Source organism: Giraffa tippelskirchi, chromosome 8, assembly GCF_054371585.1.
Source record: "Giraffa tippelskirchi isolate mGirTip1 chromosome 8, T2T-mGirTip1v1.2.pri, whole genome shotgun sequence".
NCBI lineage: Eukaryota > Metazoa > Chordata > Mammalia > Artiodactyla > Giraffidae > Giraffa > Giraffa tippelskirchi.
In genome coordinates this window covers 58,654,468-58,674,478 of record NC_137282.1, presented here as the reverse complement: position 1 = coordinate 58,674,478, position 20,011 = coordinate 58,654,468, and the positions used below count along the sequence as shown (strand labels likewise).

At 46.8% G+C, this 20,011-nt stretch overlaps 1 long non-coding RNA gene across 2 annotated transcripts; it reads right to left on the bottom strand.

The window, feature by feature from the left end:
* Positions 1–12,745: 12,745 nt before the first annotated feature.
* LOC145516732 (uncharacterized) lies at positions 12,746–19,323 on the bottom strand. 2 transcript variants are annotated; one of them, XR_014061709.1, is made up of 4 exons: positions 19,254–19,323; positions 17,492–18,893; positions 16,468–16,639; positions 12,746–14,249 (listed from the first exon to the last, which is right to left on the bottom strand). It is a non-coding gene; the product is annotated as an uncharacterized LOC145516732 (long non-coding RNA). The 2 variants fall into 2 exon arrangements; XR_014061708.1 differs by lacking the exon at positions 12,746–14,249 and adding an exon at positions 14,627–14,856.
* Between the last annotated feature and the right edge of the window lie 688 nt (positions 19,324–20,011).

Here is a 20,011-nt window from a genome sequence, read left to right as displayed (position 1 = left end):
ATTGTAAAACATTAAAGCCCCATAGTTTCAAAATCTCTGGCAACAGGCTTAGAGGGACCATAAGCAGAACCAAACCCTGGCACATCCTTCCTTAGGGACCTCCGTGTACATGTGGTTTTAGTGAAGGCTGTACGAAGGCTGAAGCACACGTTTTGGCAGAAGGTTGCAACCAGTCCATCCTAAAGGAGATCAGTCCTGAATGTCCACAGGAAGGACTGATGCTGAAGCTGAAATGCCAATACTTTGGCCACCTGATAAGAAGAAATGACTCATTGGAAAAGACCCTGATGCTGGGAGAGACTGAAGGCAGGGGGGGCAGGGAACGACAGAGGATGAGATGGTGGGATGGCATCACCGACTCAATGGACATGAGTTTGAGCAAGCTCTGGGAGTTGGCGATGGACAGGGAAGCCTGGCGTGCTGCAGTCCATGGGGTTGCAAAGAGTTGGACATGACTGAGCAACTGAACTGAACTGCAAATAGTCACCAGAAACAGATGTCTCCTTTAGTGATCTTAGTGGTTTTTTTCAGTATGAGAAGATGCAAGAACTTGGGCTCATACTGGGCTGAAAGTATCTAGCTCTCTGAAGGCCTGTTCTTCCAGTTTCCCAGAGCACAGAGGGCCTCGTTCCTGATGTCCACTCTGAGGTCCTTCCGTGATGTGTTAATGGTCAGGGCCTGCAGTGACCAGTGACTTCGTTCTTATAGAACCAGACGGTGAACAACAATTTTCAGTTGGTATCCCCCATTGCAATAGCCTCAAATTAAGTCTTCCTAGCCATTTTTAACACGTGCCAGAACAATTGTTCCTCTCACACTTGTCAACAAACTTAGGCTCTTTTTCATCTTCCCCAAATCTTAAATTAGCATAAAACTTATGAAGAGCTTGGCTAATTCAAACTGACGGCTTGAGAAGCCCTCACAGATTGCCAAATTGTGTGATTTGGACTGTCAGCTAACACAGTGAAATGAGATTTGCTGGAATCTATATTTGTCAGCGATGGGAAACAGCTGAGCGCTGACGCCTAGTCGACATCAAGCCCCCCACTGCCAGTGTGCTGTTACAAGGCTCCTTGTGCCTGTGTGCTAAGTTGCTTCAGTCGTGTCTGACTCTTTGCGACCCCATGGACGGTAGCCTGCTAGGTTCCTCTGTCTACGGGACTCTCTTGGCAAGAATACTGGAGTGGGTTGCCATGCCCTCCTCCGGGGGATCTTCCCGACTCAGGGATCGAACTCACATCTCTTAAGTCTCCTGCATTGGCAGGCTGGTTCTTCACCACTGGCGCCACCTGGGAAGCCCACAAGGCTTCTAAGCTTCCTACAAATGCGTTAGATCACGTTTCTCTTCTGAGGGTTTAAAGCTTGACCATGGGATGGAAGAAAGAACAAAGGCCTCTCTCAGAACTTATGCTAACTCCTCTGGGCCACATGTCTCTGTGGCTCTGTCACGTGGTCCATCCTACAGAAACCCCACAAGGAACCACAGGTGCAGCAGGATATGTGCAGAGCATCTCCCAAGAGGACCTGAGAAAACTGCTGAGTCATCACCTACAATCTGCTGAAGAACAGAGACCACCTCTCTAGAGCTCACGATTCCCATGATGATGGGCAAATTGCAGACAGCCGGAATGAATCCCGCAGGACACGGGAGTTGAAGGGCTGGCTTTTTCTCAGTGCATCACAGCTTATTTGGACCAGAACCTGGCTGGGAGGTCACAGAGAGGTACAGACAGGCCCCTCCTACAGCCTCTGTAGGACTGAGTCTGTAGGACTGACTTCATCTGGAACATGTCTTTGATGGTCCTTCCCCTACAAGTTTCAGTTCAGTTCAGTTCAGTCGCTCAGTCATGTCCAACTCTTTGTGACCTCATGGACTGCAGCATGCCAGGCCTTCCTGTCCATCACCAACTCTGGAGTTTACTCAAACTTATGTCCATTGAGTCGGTGATGTCATCCAACCATCTCATCCTCTATCATCCCTTTCTCCCGCCTTCAATCTTTCCCAGCATCAGGATCTTTTCGAATGAGTCAGTTCTTTGCATCAGGTGGCCAAGTATTGTTGCCTGGAGAATCCCATGGACAGAGGTGTTTGGTGGGCTATGGTCCATGGGGTCGCAAAAGAGTCAGACATGACTCAGCAACTAAACAACAACAAATTAACAGACCTGGTTAAATGTATATTTTTACAGAGAAAACAGCACAAGATGCTCCGTGGAGACATTTAAGTGTACCACATCTGTTATTTAAAAAGTTCAGAGCATAGTATTTAAAATGCCTTTTTAAAATTTTATAAGGATAATATTGGGTCATGTCTTTGTTTTAGGGCTTAGTGTCTTTTTATAATATTGATTGCATGAGAATTTACTATAAGCTAAGTACTTGTGGTAATTGTTATTTTTTGATGACTTGAGATAACACAAAGGATTGAGTTTGAAATACAACTCCTAGGAGTCAGCAGTGTTACCCAATTTCCCAGCTATAATGGTGTGCAGGACACAGGCTGAGCAGACAAAGAGGATCCCGTTTGGTTTGCATTGTTCCAAGATTAATGCATATAAAGCCCTTAAATAGGATATGGAGCTTCTTTTCCAGGCCAGAAAGGGTGCATTTGGTTATGAGACGTTCACTTTATACTGAGATAGTTATTTAACTTGTGTCATTTTCCAAAGAGCCTTGCCCCAGAAATGCCCAGCTTCTAGGTTTGTTTTCTATCCGCAGTCCTAGTCAACCAGCTACATTCTGCTGAAAGCAATCCAAAGATACAGACTCTCTAAGGACTCAAGTATCATTGATTTGTTTGTCAGCAATTTGTCGATTCGTTATTTTCAAGAAGGCTTGACCTGTTCACCCTCTATCAATCTAACGCCTATCTATCCACCAGTCTATCTCTTGATCTATTTATCCCTCCTGTATATATTTATGTCTCCATCTGTTTTTCTGTCAATAGATTTAAAAGAGCAAGAGATAGAGAAGAAAACTTCAGAAACCCATAAAAAGATCTTCCATTGGCATAAATGCAGACATTTCCCCCCAACTTTTATTAAATTAAAGCTTCTTAAGAGGAGTTATGTGGCTAAGAAGCCAATGTTTCACCAATGACCTGTTACACCCTAAGATCTCACTCTAGGTTTGGGGGCTCTAAATACCCCTTGGGGACCGTGTTCCAGATTCACATCTTTCCACAAGCCACTTCCCTCTCAGCTTAGAAGATGCGTTCGTCCTTCCATGAAAAAACGTCTTCCCTGGATTCTGGCTTTTTCTCTGCCTTTTGGGCTTTTCCATATCTTCCTGTCTGGGCTAAACCACCTGGAGGAATTACTGAGAATAGAGTTTCTTTGTCCCTTTTTCGACAAATTGCAGTCTGGCTTCTGACTACAGGTCCCATCACACCCCTGAAGGGACTCTTGGGAGGACTTCCTATCATGAAGGAAACATCTGGTGGAAACGGGGGGGTTCTGTCTTTTCTCATCAGGGGTGAGTGACCCTAGTGCCAGGCACCGTCCTCCCTGTGTTCTGGAATGTCCCTCCCCGGGATGCACTATCGCCCTGCCTAACTCTGCAAGCTGAGGTTTCCCAGGCCCCACAGACTCTGCCGCAGGGCTGGTCTCACCCCCTGCTGAGAACGGACCCACTCCGACTCCCACACCTGTCCTTGTGGTCCCCATCTGTGCCGTGAGCTCCAGCCTCGACTCCCGGCTGTTCTGGGAGGGTCGTCTGAAGTCCCACCTACACCCCAGGTACAGCCCACAGTGACTCTGCCACACGCCTGCCCCCCATCCATGCACCCCCTCTCTGGCCCGCTTCACAGACTCACCCCCGTGCTCACATCTCTTTCGTCTCCACCAGAATCTGAAGTCATCACCCATCTCTCCTCCACGTCTGCTCTCCCAGACACACCCTCCCCTTGGTTCTGTTCCCTAAATAAGGATTGATACACGTTTGCCTCTTTATCCACATTTTAATGCGTGATTTCAAGCCCTCAGCGTATTTTTTAATATTGAGAAACATTTGGAATGTTTTCTTCACCGGCCTCTTTCATTCAGATCTGATTTCTCTCCAATTCCTTTTTTCATCCCCTGGCCCACATGGGCTTTCTGGGATGCAGACCTCGTGCAAACAGATATGGCCAACTGGGTGCTGATAAATCATGGGGGAGCCAGTAATTATGGAGCGCAGTGTTGAACTGGAAGCTACCAGATTTATTGGCAAATATGCAAATACTCACTGCTGACCTAGCAGAACACCCAGGCACATGGTGCTTCCTGAGTCAATATCCTTTCAGAAAGCCGTGGAAGGATATCTCCCTGCAAGGGTATTTCTTTCTGAAATACGTGTTCAGAAAGACACTGCAGCAAGGCTGTTTAGTAAATGAGGGTCTGTGTGTTCATGGAAAGAGTCTACCTAATGGGCAAGGGCTGCCCTGCAAATCCTTGAGTTTAGGCATTTGATACAGCTTTTCCTAAACCTTACATAAGACATTTCTGTGAACTTGAATTTGAAGGGAGCCCTGTGCTTCCTTAAAAGAATTTATCATGTGAGAGTAGGGTGCTTTTTGCTTTCTTATAATGTTTCTGAGCTTTGCAAGTCCTTTAAAAATAGACATATTTATCTTATAATTAGGAGAAACAATAACAGAATTAATCAACACAAACTTTTAATGATAAACTATGTCCGTCTTGGCTCTCAGTTCTCATGAGCAGTCCCAGCTGGGAGAAGCCACCTGCCTGCCTCCGGAGAGGTTTGCTCCTAAGGATAGAAGAAGCGCTTTCTTGGCACCTGGAGTCTCTCCTCCCCACCCCCCCCCACTCCTCCTCTGCTCTGTTAAATCCCCAGGGTCTCCCCGCAGGAAGAGAGGGCGGCAGGACCAGGGCCTGTTTAAGCGCTGTTTGCATGCCAGTGAGAAGATGGAACAGTGTAGCAGGAGGAATGTGTCTCTTTCTGTCTCAGCTGTAATAAACTTGACCTTTATCTGCAGCTCAGCCTTCCTGATGAGAGCTGCCTTGTGTGTAGGGGTGTGTGTGTGTGAGAGAGAGAAGGGGTGTGTGTGTGTGTGTGTGTGTGTGTGTGAGAAGGGGGTGTATACAACTCCCTGTGACACAAAGAGGAACTAAGACAGGGAACTGTGATCTTCTGTTTGATCTTAAAGGCTGTCTTTGTCAGTGGAACACAATTTGGGTTCAGGCTGCACCCCTGGGATCCGTCCCCTCTCTTTTACAGGCAGGTGACCTTCCTCGGTGCAGTGTACCCCTGAGCTCCTCTGAGGACACAGCGGAAGTTGGAGACCCACAATGCCCGGAGAGCAGTGGGGAAGCAGTCTGTTTAGCAACCTGGGAAGCCATGGGATTCCTCTGCTGGGCTGGAGGCCACAGCTGAGATCTGGGCAGAGGGCCTGCAGGGCGTCACCCAGGTGTAGACCGGGCTTCTGAATGGCACTCTGGTGTGCAGTGGCTTAGAAGCCAGCCGGGAGGACTGATCCGCTCTCCTGGGGTGAGCTCTAGAGCCCTGCGTTCACTGTCACGGGCAGGGGCCTCTGGGCCGCACACCGTTGAGTCCTGTTTTGTTCCGCCCCGAGTGTGCATGTCCCTAGCTGCGTGTTGAGTCGCAGAACTCACTCATGCAGGGGGTGGGTGTTCACACCCCCTCGGGGTGCCACGCATTCTGGCAGGGGGGTAAGGACACCCCTGAGTCTCCTGGGAAGGGTGGGCTTGGGGTTGGGGTGGGTGGCAGCCCCTCTGCAGGGCGACCTGCGGGTTTACAGTTTTGACTTCACCCAGCACAGGTGTTGTGGACTCAGCCAATGTGCTCAAATGCGCTTTCTGTCTCTGCCTCCCCAATCCTGCGGAGAACTCAGCCCAGGAGAGTTGTGCTCTCTCCAGTGATGTCTGTCCATGGACCCCCTGAGCTGCAGGGCAGCGTGGAGCCTGGACTCCCACCCGCGTGGACACTACCACAGCAGCCTCACACCCTCCGGCCAGGCCCCGAGGGCTCTGTGGTCAGCACCCCTTCCTGGGCCACTATGAGGACCGTCAGACCGCGGAACAGACATGAATTCTCTTTCCTCCTTTTCCCAAATCAAGATATCTTTATTATCTCGGCCTGCTTTAGAATGTTGTAACTTATCTGAGGGTTTCCTCATTTTTCTATTTCTTAGATAATACAGGTTTGTATTTCATCCTTTACTATGGAACTTTTGTTGGATTCTGATATTTAAGTCAGGGTTATTTTGTGCAGTTGTAAGCGGTCAGCAGGTAACCACGGCTTCAGATTTGTGATGAGTGTTGGTGGAGGGTGCTAATGTTGGCTGGAAGGTGTGTGTGTGTGTGTGTGTGTGTGTGTGTGTGTGTGTGTGCGCGCGCATCTGAGTGTGGTGTTGTGGAGCACAAAGTTCATAGCCATCGGTGACAGTCACTGTATGTTCTGTCAGTCTCGCTGATAAGACCAGAGCTCCTTAGAGGAGACACATCATCTCCACCTTCGCCTTGCTCCCAGCCTCAGTGGTCCCCAACGCATCCTCAGGCAAAGTAAACCATCTGAGAAGTCCTGAGAATGTCCCTTTTGCCCACCACCTTCTTGACCCTCAATCAGCATCAGCGCTTCTGCAAGACAAAGGATGCCTTCCCGGTCCATTGGGCAAGCCCTGTCCAGGTCCCCCTACAACGTGGTCCGTGCTCCTCACGCTCCACCCATGCAAGCTGCTGAGGGGCCACGCTCATGCCCTCAAGATCCTCCTCTCTTGCAAGATGCCCACTTGGTGTTAAAACAAATTCGATTTCAATCCAGCAAGAGGTTTCTGAAGGAGCTCTGTCTCTCACTTAGAAATTTCTAACTTACACTTACTCAAGAGATCTTCATAGAGATCTGAGCTGGTAACTTTTTTTCTTTGTTTTTTTGGTCTGAGAATTTCAATGCTGTGAGGAATTTGCAATCACCTAGTCTAATTCCCTCATCTTGTAGATGAAGGAGATACTTTCTAGTGTCTGCCCTAAATCTCAGGTCAGGCAGAGGATGGTGACTTCGCTTGTCCTCCTATCTATTAACTCCTGCCCACAGGTGCTGTGTCTCTTGTTCCAGAGATACAAAAGGTCTCATCAATGTGCCTGGGAGGTCTTGGATGGGCTGAAAGAAAATGACAACATGACCAGACTCAGTCACGGGGTCTCCAAGACCACTAGGCACTTTTCTCAGTGACAGCTGTGAGAGTGACCCTGAGTGGGCCATGAAGAAAGCCTCGTTTCAGAAAAATGTTAATACCCCAAAGAGAAACCCTATCCCCATCAGTCAGTCACCGCCACGTCCTCTACCCCCAGGCCCCAAGCAGCTCCGCTTTCTCTATCTGCAGACTTGCCTAATCTGGTTGCTTCGTGTAAGTGGAATCATACAATATGTGGGTTTTTGTGTCTGGCCTCTCTCACTTAGCATAGTGGTTCCACTCTGAGATACAGAGGTGGGGCTCCCCTGGTGGCTCAGTGGTGAAGAATCTGCCTGCCAGCGCTGGACACGCAGGTTCTATTCCAGGTCTGAGAAGATCTCGCGGGCTGCAGGGCAACGAAGCCTGAGTGCCACGACCACTGAAGGCGAGTGCCTGGAGCCTGTGCTCTGCAACGGGTCACACGCCGCAGTGAGACACTCACACCCCGCAACTAGAGAAGAGCCTGAACAGCAAGGAAGACTCGGCACAGCCAAAAATGAATAAACAAACATCGAAACACACCACAAAGAAACAGGGGTGCTGACTGCATGGCCTGATGAATGAGCTGGATCCAGGCCGCCGAAATGCACCACTGACAATGGTAACATTTACGGTGTGTGTATTTTCCCTCAGAAATCTGCTTAAGGAAACAGAGCTTTGTTTCTTTTAAATGTAACAAATAAGTTGATTGAGAATTGACAGAAATTTTTCAGGTATAGATTTGGCTGCCTACTCATAAATGAATAGATGCAATGGTTGTAAACTGAAAACCAATTGCTTTTGCTCGGTAAGGGAGATGCTTAACCCTAGAAATCTTACCCTCGTTCCGTTTCAATCTGCTCTAATTCTTGGAACCATATATAGCAGAAAGTAGGTTTTAGCTCAGCCCTGGTCAAATTGCAGTGAGTACTTAATTAGTATGATAAACAAGTGAAGGTTTATTGAATAGTTAATTCACACTCAGCTTTACATCATATTTCCTTGTCTTTGATGTTTGGGAAGATCGGGCAAGGATAGATATGATCCTGGTTAAATAATCAAGAAATAGATCAATTTTAAAGGCCCTGCCCCGCCTTTATAATTCCTCTTGCAAAGAAGAAGAAAATTATGTTTTGCCTTGCTCTTTGTTAAAGGTATATAAGCCTGAAAACAGATGTCATTCTGCTGGTATCTTCAAGCTATTAGTGGTGATATAAAAACTGGTGCTCTCCACGGGGGAGAGGAGGTTTGGACCATGTTACAGCTGTGCTCACAGCAAATAAACATTTCAGTGATGAAAATGGAATTCAGAGCCAACAGCCCTACGTTTTAGTAAAATTCACTTTCAAAATATGCTTTTCATCTGTGAGCCATAGAGACGCAAACACGTGACTGTATTAATAGCACATATTTCTGGCAAGAGCAAACAGAACTTGACCTGGTTAACCTCCTTTTGGTCAATAAATATGTCAGAGCATCAAAATTATTTCGGTGATACTTGGTTTTATAGTGCCTAGAACCCAAAGTGATCATTTTCAAACAGTGCAATTAAAAATTTCTGAAAACTTGCTGAAAAGCCTCCCTTTTATAGCACTTATCCAGACGTTAAAAGATCCACTGCTCACAACAGACTTTAATGTGGTGCAGTTTCCAGTTTTTGTATCAGAACCCAGGAACCTATGGCACAGACAGCATATTGCACTGCCTGCAGCTCACCTCCAGACTCTTGCCATCTTCTAATGGGCATTGCAATTGGTTTACAGAATTCATTCTTTGGAGGGAAACGCAGCCAGAAGAAGGATTGGAAGAGGTTTGTTTAATACAAGAGCAGGTAGGTTTCAGCGGCCCAGGTCCTGGTGTGTGGTTTTGGAAGGCTCTCCTTCCCCTGTGTGTGCCCCCGTGAACTGCCCTCCACGCTTCAGGATGCCACTTGGAAATCCTTGCCTTCCCTAAGTTAGATACCCCCTCTTCTTTTTTTTTTTTTTTTCCCCCTCTTCTTCTGCACAGCTCGTGTTTGATGGCACCTGCTGTGTGAGGCTCCATGCCCCCGGGCAGGTGTGTCTGGCACACCCACCTCTGCATACCCACTTCCAAGGCTTGGCAGACAACCTGCTGATCAAATGTGTGAAAGAGAATAAGTGAATGAAGGTGCACATATTCCTTAATTACATGACACGTTAAGATCTGATGTGGCTGAGGAGGTATTTTTTTTGTTTTGTGACTGCCCTACATTGTCACATTTGCTCTCCCTTTGTGGGGTACAGACCTTCCTCTAGGATAAAGAACGGTCCTGGCAGAGAGTCACATGAATGTCCATTGGCTCCCTGCCCAGTGTCTTTATATTGACATATGTGTGTTCAGTCGTTCAGTCGTGTCCGACTCTTTGTGACCGCATGGACTGTAGCCCGCCAGGCTCCTCCGTCCATGGGATTTCTCACTCAAGAATACTGGAGTGGGTTGCCATTTCCTTCTCCAGGGGATCTTCTCAACCTGGGGAGTGAACTCACGTCTCTTGCATCTCCTACACTGGAATACACACATATTTATGCATACATGTGCTATGATACACATACAAAATATATATAAAATGGCACTGTGGTCAAATCATGTGTGTGTGTGTGTGTGTGTGTGTGTGTGTGTGTATTAGACAGTACCAGAATTCATTTACATAAGTGAGTGTTTATCACTTGAACTGGCTGTAGCATCAGAGAAATGTATGGCCAGGTATGATATTTGACATAAAAATTATATGGGTGCAGTTATTAAAGACAGTTATTAATGACAAATGTTAGCAGCAGAGATAGTTCAGGGTCCTCACTGTCTGTGACATCAAGAATAAGCCAGTTAAACTTTGCTGCCTTAATTTCCTCAGGTGAAAAGTGGAGATGATAAAACCACCTTCCATATGATGCTGCATAAAGATTAAATAGCTCATACAGGCAACCCCTTAGAATGGTGCTTCCACAGAACAAGGAACCAGTGCCTGCATTTTGATTGCATCCTTGTCAATTATCCCAAGAGAATGACAAACCTCTGAGCTTTAGCAGCTAACGAATTTATGCTTTCATGTGCATAAGGCACAATCTGATGGGAAAAAATAAAAGAGAAACTAACAAATCCATAATCATCATAAGAATTTCTTTAAATCATATTTTCCAGAAATTAACAGATGAAGTATAGACTTATTCCTTTCATATAATCAAAGAAAATCAACATTAAAAATAGGAAATTACATCTGTTATGTTTGACTACAATTCATGAATTATAAAATAGTAGCAAATAGTAGACCAAAATTATACTCGTTAAGACCTTAATAACCTTTTAGTAACCCTATGTGAAAGCCAGAATTTAATTTTAAACGAAGCCACTTTACTTTTCTGTAGTTACTTTTTAATTAAATAAATGATGCTTTATAAGAGAAGGTATTTAAATGTGCACATAAATAAATTTTATGTACAAGGGGCAAGATAAGATAGCATTTAGGAAATATGTGCAAAATATCGGATATTTATGTAAAAACCTTATAACTTTTTAAACTCTGAAGTTTAAACTTCCTTAGAATTTTGGTTCAGCAAGACCTGGTGTTCAGAGGTAAAGAACCCTACTGTGGAATCTTTTTCTTTAATTTGCCAGAAGTATCTTAGTCTGTGAATGTGCTACTGACCAGATAGTAACAAGCAATCCTTTGCAGAGGCAGCAGCTCCCAGTAGAACTGTGGTGCCTGAAGATACAGAATAAAGTCAACACCAAGGCGCATCTCTGGAAGTCAGCCAATTTAGTTCTCCTACTTTGGTAAAAACAAACACGGTTAAAGGAGGTCTCATAAAACGATTCAGGTTGTTTTATACAACTCCAGATGATGTCACAATGTACAGTCATTTGTAATTCCAAATGTTTAAAGCATGTAAACTATAAAAGTAAGTATTTAGTATTTAACTATTTAACACATTTTAAAGCTGTTTTCCTGGAGGAGGAAATGGCAACCCACTCCAGTATTCTTGCCTGGAAAATTCCATGCCCCTTGGGCTACAGTCTATGGGTTTCAAAGGGAAAGACATGATTGAGCGACTGACACATACGAAGCTATCTTAGGGCTTCCCTGGTGGCTCAGATGGTAAAGAATCTGCCTGCAAAGCAGGAGGCCTGGGTTCAGTCCTTGGGTTGGGAAGATCCCCTAGAGAAGGGAATGCCTACCCACTCCAGTGTTCTGGCCTGGAGAATTCCATGGACAGAGGAGCCTGGCAGTGCATGGGATCGCAAAGAGTCAGATACAACTGAGCGGCTTTCGCTTTCACTTTCACTTTCAAAGCTATTTTAAACCATTTCACTCTTTTGCTCTTTAAAAATGTCGCAGGAGTAGTAATGCTGCCATTTGTTCCTGCTCCTCTGTCCTCCTCCATCATACAGATGGACCAATAGATGTAGTTCCATTTCAGAGTGACCGAGAAGGGAGAGGAAGCACACAGAAAAAGAACGGTGGTGTTTCTCTAGTCCACTCTGAGGGAGAATGTGATGATGTCCTCAGTAAATAGATACAGAGATAATAAAAAGGTGTCCTCGTCTGTCTGGTCCTTGGAGAGTGTGCGGGTCAGGAACCCAGCAGGACACAGACGGCCCATTCACGGTGACTACCTCTCCTGCCTGCCTCGCATCCCTTACAAGGGATGTGGATAGGTTGAAGCCACGGGATGCAGAGATTCAGGGCCACTAGGATCGCTGGGCTGCCTGTTACCCCCTGCAGACAAGAAGGGGCACCAGGAGACCAGGCTTACGGAAGCCAGAGCAGAGAGTCCTACTGAAGGGCCGCCTTGAGGGTGCTGTGTCCCTCGTTGAGGACATGCAGCCTGCACAAGGCTCCTCGCGGGAGGAATGCCAAGGGGAGCAACGCCTTCACTCTCCTCCACTCACAGAGCTGCCGCCCCGGCTCCTCCCTGGCGGCCCAACAGGACATCTGAGAACAGGGCACCCTCAGCAAGGCCCACCTCCTGGACCAGGAACCCGGTGGAGCAGAAAGAGCAGACTGGAGGGGGTGGGGAGGAAGCCCAGTGTCACGTGACGTGGATTCATCCTTTGAGGGTGATTCTGCCAGGATCTGAAGCGAATGGAATTCCTGTGTGTAACATGTTCCAGTGATGCACTTCATAGAGAGAGAAAGCTAAAAGCGTCCTGGGAAAATAAATCGTTAACATTTCCTCTAAATCATTCTTCATGACACTAGCTGTCTGGGTGTGGTTTTGATAGCATTTCTCTCCCTGACACTTCACAACTGAAGTTTAGAGCAAGAAATTAAATAACAGGTCTTCCACATCAAAGGGGCTTCCCAGGTGGCTCAGTGGTAAAGAATCCACCTGCCAATTCAGGAAACTTGGGGTTGATCCCTGGGTTGGAAAGATCCCCTGGGGAAGGAAATGGCAACCCACTGCAGCGTTCTTGCTGGGAAATCCCATGGACAGAGTGTGAAGGGCTACAGTCTATGGGGTCGCAGAGAGTCAGACATGACTTACTGACTGAGCGCGCACACACACACACACACACACACACACACACACACACACACACATATCCCACAACAACGAATGTCAGGGTTGCAGGTGATGGTTTATTTGATGGGAGACTATTTCACTAGGTGTCTATATTTAGCAAATAAAAATAAAGGATCCTCAGTTAAAGACAAATAAACAACGGATTTTAAAGGATAAGCATGTTCCAAATACCACGTGGTACATACTTATATTAAAAAACTCTGTTTATCTGAAATTCAAATTTAACTGGACATTGTTTTTTAATCTGGCAACACCACGCTTCACCGCTGCCGTCAGTTTACAAGGTCACCATTTGTAAGTGTTTTTTTTCAAAAGGGAGCTTCAAATCTGTTCAAACATTTAAATGTGGAACAGATCCATTGCTTCAAGTTCTACAACATGGCCTGGGATAATTTCAAGGTTGGGTTTCACAAATTCTTACCTCTACTCTAGAAGAATTTTAATATGGAAACTATTCTGTTGTTTATTCATGCATTTGTTTGGTAAATATTAATTAACATCTCTTTAGTGCTAGGGGGTTTCCCTGGCAGCTCAGCTGGTAAAGAATCTGTCTGCAATGCTGGGTCCAATCCCTGGGTTGGGAAGATCCCCTGGAGAAGGGAAAGGCTACCCAGCATTCTTGCCTGGAGAATTCCATGCACAGAGGAGCTTGGCAGGCTACAGTCTGCGGGTTGCAAAGTGTCGGACAAAGTAGTACTAGGAATTATTCTAGATGTAGAGGACACAGCAATAAACACCAGAGACAAGACATCTGTCCCATCTATCCTCATGGTGCTCAGGGTCTGGTGGGAAAGACAGGTAAGAAGGAAATAGCACGATTTGAAGTAGCGACCAGGCCTCCCGAGGCAGTCCAGTGGTGAGGACTCTGTGTTCCCAATACAGAGGGTGTGGGTTTGATCCTAGGTCAGGAAACTAACATCCTACATGCCATGCGGCCAAAAATAAATAAATAATGCAATTTTTTAAAAATGCAATTAAAAAAATTGCACTGGTCACCATATGACTATAACGAAGAAGGAAGCAAGGAAGCGAGTGGCAGATCACGGAGGCTGTTTTACGTGGATGTTCTTGGGCAGCTTCTGTGCAGAATGACTGGGGGGCGAAGATCCAGAAAACTAGAGGGTCATGCAGAGACCTGATAGGAAAGCATCTCAGAAAAGGAAACAGCACCTTCAGTGTCCCCGAGGCTGTGAGAAGCATGGAGAGTGTGTTCAAGCGCAGTTACAAGCCAGTGTGGCTGGAGCTGAGGGAAGCGGGGATGGGGAGAGATGCTGGGGGTCAGGGGCAGCCGGTTCTCTTAGACCCTCAGAACTGGTGGGGTAAGCAGGAGGCTACTGAGTAGTCTGGAGCAGAGGAACAGTACGTCGTGATTCTTAGCTAACCTTATTTTACAGCTGGAGTCGGGACGCTGTGTGGAGAACAGGGTGGAGGAGCACAAACAGGAGGGAGGAGTTACAGGGCTGTGCAGTCTAGGCGGGAATCCAAGGCAGCTGGAACTCGGTGGGCTTCCTTGGTGGCTCAGATGGTAAAGAATCTACCTGCAATGTGGGAGACCCAGGTTCAATCCCTGAGTGGGGAAGATCCCCTGGAGGAGGACACGGCAGCCCACTCCAGTATTCCTGCCCGGAGAATCCCATGGACAGAGGAGCCTGGTGGGCTGCAGTCCATGGGGTCACAGAGTCGGACACGACTGAGCGACCAAGCACAGAGTGCAGCAGAGGTCGGAGTGAACTCACCTGAGGTCAGTTTGAAAGGTGGGGCCGACGGGACTGAAAGGGGAGCAGAGGGGCCTCTGGGGGAGAGGAGCAGCTTAGCTCTAGACTTTTGGCTTCAGTGTCTGGGTACATGGTGATTCTGTTCACAGAGATGAAGCAGTTTGGCAAGGACTGAGTCGTAGGGATGAGGAAATCCAGAGTTCCACAGGGAAAGTGTCACATTTATTTCTATATTTGAGATGTAATCACATTCTAGAAAGGGTGCTGAGAGGAGAGATGGAGAGCCTGGAACTTAAGGGGGACGTGGAGGCATATATTGGAGTCCTTGATGTGTTGACTGGAGCTTCGAGTCGGCTTTTGCCAGTTTGGTCCCCCAGGAAGCCGACTCTGAGATGGGCACGAGCCTGTGGGTTTCTTAGAGCTTGCTTCACTGAAAATTGATAGCTTTATGTGCACACTTTTCTGATTTCCCTGCCACACTGCTCTACCTGCATTTGGTCCATCTTGTCAACCCTCTTTTTCAAGGCAACTCTCTTGCCCACTTCACCTTGAATTCTCAAAGCCATTGCTTCTCCAGTGAACCCCACTCTTTCCATGTCATCGGTTCTCCCCTAATCATTCCTGTCACACTGTATTATTTTCTCTCTTCTATCTTCCCCCTTGATCTTATGCCTGTTTTCAACTGTTGTCCTATATTTCAGCTTCCCTTTATGCCCAAACATTTTCTTAAATCAATTTTACTGGAGTATAGTTGCTTTGCAATGTGTTAGTTTATGCTGTATGACAAAGTCAATCAGCCACAGGTATACATATATTGCTTCCGTTTTGGATTTCCCTCCCATTTAGAATAATACCACAGTGCATTAAGTGGAGTTCCCTTTGCCACACAGTGTATTCTCAATAGTTATCTATGTCATACATAGTATCCATATTCCCTGGTGGCTCAGACGGTAAAGAATCCGCCTGCAATGCAGGAGACCTGGGTTCTGATCCCTGGGTTGGGAAGACCCCCTGGAGGAGGGCTTGGCAATGCACTCCAGTATTCTTGCCTGGGGAATCCCCATGGACAGAGGAGCCTGGTGGGCTACAGTTCATGGGGTCACAAATAGTCAGACATGACTGAGTGACTAACCACATCCATAGTGTATATGTGTCAATAATGCCTAAACTTTTTAAAGAAGCATCTGCTCCCAACCTCAATAAGACCACTATTCTACATCCAAAGGAGCTTCTGCTTGTCCCACTACACCCAGATTGCAGTTTTCAAGGTCATTTGCAAGTTCTCTGTTAGACCCACAGATGGCCTTATCCTCAACTTATGGGACCTCTCAGCATTGTTGGAGATAGCTGAAGACCAGTCATTGATTCAATGCTCTCTTGACCTCAATAAGGGCACTCCCTGGGGTCCCTTCTGCTTCAAAGCCACCCCATCCTGGTCTCCTTGCCTCATACTCATCTTCTACTTTGCTTTTTTTGTATTTTCTAGCCTTTGCCCTGCCAGGTACTTGCTTTGCATTGTATTGTTTATTCCCATGGATTTAAACATTATTTGTGGGTGGATGCTTTCAATTTTTAACTCTGCATTATAGCCCTTTCCTCTCGGGTTTTTGACACCTCCTTGTGAATTTCTCCCAGGTATCTCCCTCCCCCCATGTTTTCTCTCTAAATTTGCACGTTTCTGGAGATCGGGGGACCACAAACCACAAACCAGTTGCTTATTTCTGATTCCCTTTCCCCCTCAGTTTTCCATCTACAGTGGTCACCAGATGCCATCAGTCTCCTCTCATATTGTATCTCAAATCTTCCCACTTCTCTGAATCTTCTGCTTTCATGCTTGGCTATTGACAAAATCTGCTGCATCTTCTGTGACTGTTTTTTTTTTCTTTTTGCGCCCTTCAATACATTTTTCACATACCAGGCAATCTTTTTGAAATATAAATCAGATCATTTCACTCTCCTGCTTAAGGCTTTTCAAAGGCTTCATAGTGTGCCTTAGAATAAAATAACCTCCCTGAAAGAATTTGGGTGAATTGATCCCTACCTGTCTTTCCTATGGGCTTCGCTGATAGCTCAGTTGGTAAAGAATCCTCCCGCAATGCAGGGGATCCTGGTTTGATTCCTGGGTCGGGAAGATCCGCTGGAGAAGGGATAAGCTACTCACTCACTCCAGCATTCTTGGGCTTCCCTGGTGGTTCAGCTGGTGAAGAATCTTCCTGCAATGCGGGAGACCTGCGTTTGATCTCTGGGTTGGGAAGATCCCCTGGAGAAGGGAAAGGCTACCCACTCCAGTATTCTGTCCTGGAGAATTCTGTGGACTATACAGTTCATGGGGTCACAAAGAGTCAGACATGACTGAGCGACTTTCACTGCCACTGCCTTTTCTATTTCTTTTCTTTGCTCCTCCTCCCTCATTATCTCACATCCTGTTCATCTTTTCTCAGGTGCCAGTTCTTCTTGTGTTCCTTCTTGACCCACAGCCTACTGCTGTGTCTCCAGGAGCAACTCCACACACCCCTACCTTATCTTTTGAATTGCTATTTCCTTACTATTTCTAAAGTCCCCACTTAAAAGTAATTTCCTCAAAAATGTATTCCCAGCCCCTTTTCCTCTAGAGAATACCCCTGTTTGATTTGAATTCTCATGTCCTTCTCACACTTGGCACAATTAGTTCTAAGCCTGCCTCTTCCTCTAGTTCATGAGGGGGATCTCAGCTGTTATGTTCTCCCTTGGGCTCACCGATCTTGTAGGACAAACGCAATCCAAGATAATAAGGGGCTTGTTGGAACAATGGACTGGTTCCAAATTGGGAATGTCTTCCCTGAAGCTCAAATGGTAAAGAATCTGCCTGCAACGCAGGAGACCCGGGTTCGATCCCTGGGTCAGGAAGATCCTCTGGAGAAGGGAATGGGAGTCCACTCCAGTATTCTTACCTGGAGAATCCCATGGACAGAGGAGCCTGACTGGCTCTAGTCAGTGGGATCGCAGAGAGTCGGACACAACTGAGCGACTGAACGATGATGATAGGATAGGCCATCAGAGAAGGAGAAGGATTGCTGTCATTGTACCTGAATTTACAGCAAGACGTCCAGAAAGCGGAGCATGGCATTCAGCCAAAGGTGAGTGGGCGAGTCCAGAGATCTGCGGTGTTCTCTGTCCCTTGTGTGTACTCAAGTGTGGCCATCAAAAGATTCAAACATATGTGTGAAACAGGAAAAGTATTAAGTGATAATTCTTTCAGGTAGTTATCATCACAAAATTATGCATACACGCATATATAAAAACATTCATGAGAATGCATGCTAGGTTGTTTCACTCGTGTCTGACTCTTTGTGACCCCAGAGACTCTACCTCACCAGCCTCCTCTGTCCATGGGATTCTCCAGGCAAGAACACTGGAGTGGGTTGCCATGCCCTCCTCCAGGGGGTCTTTGCTACTCAGGAGTGGAAACCGAGTCTCTTACTTCTCCTGCGCTGGCAAGCATGTTGTTACCACTAGTGCCACGTGGGGAGCCCTTACATGAGTATATATATATATATGTGTATACATCTATATACACACACACACATGCACGCAATAACCACACAATATTGTCACATTGCAGAGTTCTTTACAGAAAGATCACTTTTCTAAATGACCTACAGGCTGTTAAGAAAATGTCTATTCTATTTGTAATTCTGTTTATTCCCAGAACCCATATTTCCCAGCTACCTACTATGTGCCAGGCACTCCTGCACTGGGACTCCATCACTCAGCAACAACAACAAATGACACCCAGCTGTTGTGTCAGGTGTTGAGAGAAGACAGGAAACAGACAGTAAAGAGAGGTCAGTTGCTCTCTAACAGGTTCATATCCATACATGGGGAGGGGTGCACAGCAGGTGCAAAGAAGCAGGTGCAACAGCCCTGGGGCAGGGGATGTGCTCGGCAGAGGAGACAAGGACCGTGTGCCCGCAGGAGGTGGGCGGGTACAGAGGGGCCGGCAGCTGGTCAGGTCATGTGCGGGCCTTCAGCGCCAACCTCAGGGCTTTGGTTTTCCCCTGAGTGGGAGGGGGAGCCTCTGGGAGGGTCTAGAGGAGTGGTGTGATCTGACCCCCAGTTCTCGGGGGTGACTCTGATTCCGTGTTGAGAACCTGTGGTCATGCAGGTGTGGACGTGGAGAAGCATGCAGGGCCACAGAAGTGACCTGCTGGGGATGATGGAGATGTGGACAGAGGGCAGCAGGAGTCCAGATGTACTTGGTACCCGGAGACATTACCATTCGCTGATGGGCTGGGTACAGGGGTGGGAGAAACACAGGTGTCTGGCCCGTCACATTTGGCCTGAACAACAGAAGAGTGGAATTTCCATTTTCAGATGTGGTGCGAGTCAGTCAACTGGGTGGCCTTGGAGATACTCATGCTTCTGTGGCTGTTTCTATCGGAAAGAATTTCAGCATTGACAGGATGCCTCAGTTGGTAAAGAATCCCCCTGCAATGAAGGAGACCCTGGTTCAATTCCTAGGTCGGGAAGATCCGCTGGAGAAGGGATAGGCTACCCACTCCAATATCTTGGGCTTCCCTGGTGGCTCAGCTGGTAAAGAATCCGCCTGCAATGCGGGAGACCTGGGTTCATTCCCTGGGTTGGGAAGATCCCCTGCAGAAGGGAAAGGCTACTCACTCCAGTGTTCTGGCCCAAGAATTCCATGGACTGTATAGTCCATGGGGTCACAAAGAGTCAGACACAAGAGTGACTCTCACTTCATGTGAAAAACAGAGGCATCTTGTTCTTTCTATAATCTCGCAGCCCCATTTTGTACTTTTGCATGTAGAACAGTTATGAGAAGAGCACCTTGGGTATTGTTCTTAGGTCCCTGCGCAGCCTGAGTGCCATTCCAGCAGTTGGGAATTCTCGCTGTGTCATATTGCAATTATGAGTCAACGTGTTCCAGAGATCTCTCCTGGTGGCTCAGGTGGTAAAGAATCCACCTGTAATGCAGGAGACCCTGGTTTGATCCCTGGGTCGGGAAGGGCCCGTGAAGAAGGGAATGGCTACCCCTTTCAGTATTCTTACCTGGAGAATCCCATGGACAGAGACGCTGGATGGTTACAGCTCATGGGGTCTCAAAGAGTCGGACACGACTGAGCTACTAACACTTTCATGCTCCAGGTTTGAGGGTGGTGTCCTCAACACATCATGTTTTGTTTGGTGGAGGGAATAAAATTTATACTCACAGTGGTCCCCTTCATGTGTTTTGAAAATATTCATGCCCTAGATCCTCCTCACAGTCTACTTTCTTGACTTTTGACTAAAAAAAGTCTCTTTATAAATATTAATATTATTTTTGATTTCTCCAGTCTTGCAAATGGCCAGGAGTGAGCCATCTAATCCCAAGGCGGTGGAGGTAAACACTCTTTCACTTTATCTTTTTTTGGAAGCCCTGTGGATACCAGGATTTGTCAGTACATGGATGCCTTATTCACTGTTCTCCCAGCCTGACCTGGAGGGAGCAAGTGGGTTGAGCTCTCCTGTTCTCTGTAACCTTGATAATTCTCCAGGTTAATATCACACTTAGGAAAAATATATTTCTACTATCTGTGTGCATGCCT